This window comes from Zootoca vivipara, chromosome 11, assembly GCF_963506605.1.
Source record: "Zootoca vivipara chromosome 11, rZooViv1.1, whole genome shotgun sequence".
In the NCBI taxonomy this organism is placed as follows: domain Eukaryota; kingdom Metazoa; phylum Chordata; class Lepidosauria; order Squamata; family Lacertidae; genus Zootoca; species Zootoca vivipara.
Window position 1 is genome coordinate 45021683 of NC_083286.1, and position 6000 is coordinate 45027682.

The 6000-nt window shown below is 45.6% G+C and overlaps 1 protein-coding gene across 2 annotated transcripts in view; it reads right to left on the bottom strand.

Annotated features, from left to right (window-relative positions):
* The window catches only part of GHR (growth hormone receptor), a 103265-nt gene extending 97478 nt beyond the window's left edge, over positions 1 to 5787 (bottom strand). The window contains exon 1 of one of the 2 annotated variants that reach the window (XM_035100741.2): positions 5451 to 5787. The gene's annotated coding sequence lies outside the window, so the exon portion shown is untranslated. Of the gene's footprint in view, positions 1 to 5446 lie in introns of both variants that reach the window. The other variant, XM_035100740.2, reaches the window with a different exon arrangement.
* Positions 5788 to 6000: the final 213 nt, after the last annotated feature.

The following is a 6000-nucleotide window of genomic DNA, read 5'->3' on the forward strand; positions in this document are numbered from 1 at the left end:
AAGTGGCTGCGATGAAGCAATCCAGCCATCACCCAAACACAAAATACTATTTAAAAACCAACAACAGTCATTTACTGTTTTTGTTATTGCAGCCTATCCCCAAGGCAACTTAAAACAACACAAAATGCATTAACTCAGTAATAAAGCACCCTAAAATGATCTAAAACAATGGGGAATAGGGGTTTCCTAACAACTCTCAGCACCCTTAGCAAACTACAGTTCCCAGGATTCTCTGGGAGAAGCCACGGCTGTTTAAAGTGGTATGATACTGCTTTAAATGTATAGTGCGGATGGGGTCCTAATGTGTGCCATTTCAGAAGGCATTGATTTTCATCCAAGAAATATTTACTGGAAGGAATGACAAGAGGAGGCAGAAGGCAGGCAGGCAGGCACAAGTATGTTTATATTGTATAGTAAAGATAACATACCCTTGTAACATGACTGAATAGCCTGCCAGTTCTTTGGAGCAAGATTGCAATTATTTTCTGGCACTTCCTGAGAGTAACAAGGTGCAGCTAACAGCGCAGCGAGTCATACAAAGAGAACAACACCTGTTGTGTCTTCTTCTTGGACCGCCAAGAAAGATAAAGAAGATTGGCAAAACAAACTAATGAACTATGCAGACATACTGGATAATTTGAAACCCAAGAAAGAAAGTACATTGATTCCCCCCTTTTTGTTTGCTTTTTCTTTTTAAAAAAGGGGGAAATGTTTCATGCAGGCTTCCTCAACCGTGGCCCTCCAGATGTTTTTGGCATACAACTCCCAGGATCCCTAGCTAGCAGGACCAGTGGTCAGGGATGATGGGAATTGTAATCTCAAAACATCTGGAGGGCCGAGGTTGAGGAAGCCTGGTTTAATGCATATCTTGCAGGCTTTGTGTATAGGTTTTACATTATCTGAACTTTTAAAGGGCACTTGTAACATGAATAAGGTTTTAAAAATGGACTGTTAAGAATATAAGACTTTATGGACGTGCATGAATAAGTATAAAATAATGGAACCAGGAGGGGGAGTGGAGGGAAGTCAATTAAGATGTATGATTAAAATTCTTGATTGTGATGGGTTTTTTGTTGTTGCTATTATAAAATTAATAAATTGTATCTAAAAAAGAACTAGGTGATGCGACCAAGTGGGCCCAATGGTCAAGAAGGCGGCTTCTGCACATGGGATATAAATGCAGAAAATGAATAAATGAATAGATTTGGTGGAGTTTGTTTCTTTAATAATGAGGTTTAAAGAAATCCCTTTCTCCACATTTCTTTATGACAGTGAGCACCGGGTGGTCAGGAGCTCTCTGGCTACATCGCCGCTCACAACTGTGGGTGTTTTATACTCCCTCCCAGGTTGAAAATGTGCTTTGTGTAGATCTCCTGGAGCAAAATGAAGCTTTGAAAGCCTAGTTGCAGCTACAAGGGATGTGTTGTTTTCCTCATTTCAGAGAGCCTCACATTTAGAAGAGGCAAGGAGCTAAGCAAGCCCAGAATTGGCACATAGCACATTTTCAACGCATCTTGGCAGTGGGGGCAGCTTTTAAAATTTTAAGTTTCAACAGAAGATGCCTTCTTCTCTCTTCTTTCATGTACTAATTTACCCGACCTCTGTAAACAGAAGATTATGAAGCCTGGCGTTCTGAACACAAACAGAGACCTTTGGGGAGCTTGCTACATGTGGCCATCTTGATGTTGTTGACTACAATTCCCATCATGCCTTATGTTCCCAATCTATGCCTGTGCTCTGCGCGCAGGGGGGGGGGGGGCTCCTGCTGATACCATCTTATCAGGAGGTTTCTTGTGCATAATGTAGGAATTGCCCCTTTACTGTGATGGCACCTATCCTTGAGATTTCCCTCCCCTTGAAAACTAGACGGGTGCCATCTTTTCAGCACCTACTGAAGGTCTTCTGTCAACAAGCCTTTTAAGCCAATATTTCCCCCAAGTCATCGGAATTGTTTAAATTTTTATTGTTTCAGTGCTTGTTTGCCTCCTTGGGCTCCTGTGGGATATAAATTGAGTAAATAAATAAATAAATATTCGCCGTTTTAAAAGAAGCCTTCACTTCACCAGTTATTAAAAGCCAGCCTGTTTCAGCAAGCCTTTGGCCAAAGGCTGTGCCCACGCCATAATTTTAAAGTGCATTCAAAGCACATTACTTCCCTCAAAGAATTCTGGGCAGTGCAGTTTAACCCTCACCGAGTCAGAATTCCCAGCAACCTTTAGTAAACTACAGTGCCCAGTAGTTTACTAAAGAATTCTTTGAGGGGAAAATGTGTTTCAAACGTGCTTAAAAGGTATAGTGTCTACACAGGTACAATGAGTGCTGTTCTGTTATCCCTGGTGTGTAGTTAAATTTTTCTTGCTCTGCATTTGTTTTCCTGCTCGGTCATTTACTTTTTATACACAGTGTACATCTTTCTTCCCTGACTGATTAATGAACAGGTAACATTTAACTGCTTGTATACATATACTGTTCTACTTTTGGAATTTTTTTTTATATTCTACGGTACGTTTGTAACATGCAAGTTGGTGGGAGGGAAGCCGTCTAGAAATCGAACAGCAGTATTTCTCAAGGAACAACAGGATACATATGGATTGGGCATGCCATTTCAGGGGGTAAAAGTTGACATTTGCAAAATTCTTCAGTGAGGGGGTCTTAAAAATAAGTTTTCGGGTGTGAGGAATTCAAATTTGCTTCTATTTTTGCGACTGGACAACATTTAGCTCGCAAAGTCTACACCTGATGAAGAAGCACGGAAGATGCTTTCGGAAAACCCAACACATTTTAATTTTACCGTCTGAACATGTCGGGTAATGTTAAATAATAAACAGATAAATAAATAATAGAAATATAGAACTGCAAGTACTCCAACAATCATTTTTAATGATTTCTATGAAATTGTGCACAGGTTTTACCTAACAAGTAAATTATTGTTTAATTTAACCGAAACATCTTTTGAATTCCCAAGTAATGTTACAACTTTTGAGCCTACCCACCCCCTCATTTTGGGAGGTTGACAGCTGGAAAATTCAGCACCCCCTAATCTAACATGTGCTCTGCTTTGAACACCAGCAGTGGGAGTGCACTGGAGCCAGAGTAAACAGGAATGTGTGTACACAGATTAGAATGCTGGTGCACTCACAGGATTTTTTTTCGAATCCAGGTTCAGAAATCTGTGTAACTTAACCTTCCATTCCTTATCTCACCATAGCTCTGTGCCAAGGTTCCCTTCGTGATTATTCACTACACAATTACACACTGCACAAGGGGAAGAGCCTGTTCCCCACCCCCACCCCCCATCCTGAAACCCCTTTTGTTATTTGCACAGTCCCCTGTGCTGGGGATGGAATGTCTACAGAGGGCAGGAGCGGGTATTGAAAAACACTGACTTGTGTAATTAAGAGGCTTGATCTTCCACTTTCTATAATAAACCATCTTGAATGGAGATGGGAAATCCACCTTCTCAGTGGTCTAAAAAGACTTCATGGGCATGATTCTACCAAAGGTAGGCACTTCAAAAACCCCACTGTTATTGATGGACCACAAACCTATGTGTATTTGTGTGGAAGTAGTTACCAACACATTCAGTCGAACTGCATTCAATGTGCATAATTGTGTCCTTAATTATATGCTTAGTTCCCTCCATTCCATCGAAATCTATTGGACAACAGCACAATCCCATTCGCATTTCTTCAGAAACAAATCCTGCCTAGGTAAGTGTGCACAGGCTTGCAGCCTCAGCAGTGCTGAACTTTAGCCGGATTGTGACCTACCAGCCTTATTTGTGCGAAAGCAGACTATAGTAATTATTGTAATTATGGGTAAAGTACAACTGCATACATATCAATTACCTATCAATGCAACCTGTAAGCCCGTCAATGAAACTTAATTTGAGTTTACCGGGGAATCTTTAATAGTGCCGAGTAAATGAATACCCTTAGCGACACAATGCCTGGATAGAAAGACTGTAATTAAGCAGGCAGCTATACCATTCTAGCTAACATCAGTACAGTATTCAAAATTTTATTGGTGCCTACATTAAAGTTGTGATTCTATGTACTTTTACTTAGCCTCTCTGAACACAGTGAAGCAGATAGCTCAGCCGCTTAGAGCATGAGACTCTTCATCTCATGGTTGTGGGTTTGAGTCCCATGTTGGGCAAAAGAGTCCTGCATTGCAGGGGCTTGGACTAGATGGCCTTCTGTGTCCCTCCCAGTTCTACGATTCTATGATGTCCAAGGAAACATGGATTGGGTTGAGCTGCAAGGATATTTGCTCCTTGGGTGCCATTCTGCAAGGGTGCTGTTCTGCTAGGCTGGGCATTCTGTGTTCTTATGGAGAGTGTGTTGAATTTGGGGGAGATGAGAGTGGACAAGAATTCATACAAAGTTGGTGGAGGGATGCCAGTTTCATATCAGGTGCAATAAATCCCACCCCATCCAGAACAACAGGTGAAGTGAGCTAGTTTGTCAAAAACTGGTCTAAAAGTTTAAGCCCAGTGAAAAAGCCCTCGTTAGCCATGCAACTAAGCACCCCCATCGAAATCTACCTTTGTTGCATAGCTCTTCTGTCTTACAACAGCAAGCAACAGCCCAAACCCTAAACAAGCAAGCAAGCAAAAGTACCGTAGAAGTCAGGAGAAAAGCCAAACAAACAAAACAACTACCACGAAGAGACTTGTGGCGCTTTAAGGACTGCTACCGCATTTATGACAGTGGACTATCAGAGTGCTGAGGCACGCTGTTGTCCACAAAAGATTCCGCCGTCAGAAATGTGTTACGTCTTAAGAGGTGCCACGAGACCTTTGTTGTTCCCGTTGCAACAGACGTGACACGGCTTTCTCTCGGGGGGGGGGGGGTCCCAGCAGAAAGAAACCTCTATTTCCAACTAACAAGCGGCATGGACCTCGCTTCAAGTTGTCAAAGCTGGGAGGAAAAGGGCGCCTCTTTCTTTCAGAAGGAGGGGGCGCTTGCTACAATTTTCAACTACTGAGAACAACCGCCCCCCTCAAAAAACAACAACCCGTGCCTCTCCCTACAGAAGCGGGCCTTGCGCGCGCCCGCACACACACTCCCAACTTCCCATTGCCCGAGGAAGCGAATCCTGCCCGCCAGTTCCTTCGCTCTCTAACTTCCTCGAAGTTTGCAAGCAACAGGCGCTCGTTTGCACGTTCACCTGGGACAAGAAGGCGTAGTCGCTGCGCACTCAAGAAACTTTGCCTTCCAGCGAGCGAGCGCGATTGGAAGGGCAGGGATCGTCGGAGGCGGAGAGCGCAGGGGAAAAGAGTCTCTCCAACCTCCAAGCCTCGGCCAGGCTTGCACGACGGAGATCAGATTACCACTTGCCTCCCGTGGGGGCCGAAGGAGGACGAAGAAAGTCGACCCCCTACGGGGGAAGACGCGAAGGAAACCCCGGAATAAGAGTGCGTCCCTCGTGCGCCCTTCTTTACCTGCCTTGCCAGCGAGGCGCAGAAGTCCTTGTCTTCGTGGACGCTGCGCTCTCGCCAGGGCAGACAAACAGCTACGCCCCTGGCTGCGCGTACCCCGACCCAGGCTGCCGGGATCTCACTTGTCACCCGCAAGGCACCCTCCTCTTCTTCCGCCGCCGCCGCCGCCGCCTCGCCTTCTTCCCATTGCCGTAGCCGCCGCTGCTGTTGGAGAGTTGGAAAGCGTCGCTCTCCTGGAGAGAGTTGCGCCTGGAGGGAGAGGCGGGCTCTATGTCCGCCGAGGGGAGCGGCTTCTTTTAAGAAGGGATCTGCTCGGCACTTTCTGCTCCGGGCGGCGGGGCGCGCGGGGGGGCTGGCTGCGAGGCGGGGAGGAGGAGGAGGGCGCTGCGTTCTGGCAAGCTCGGGTTGCTGCCCAGCCCCGGAGGAGGTGCGCCTTAGCGCGCGTCTCTTTTTTGCCTGGATCCCCCCTCCCTCGTCCAAAATAATTTCTCCCCCCCCCCCTAACGCCCTTTTCTTTTTTCGGGGCTCCACCTAGAGAGAGAACTTTGCGACTGCAG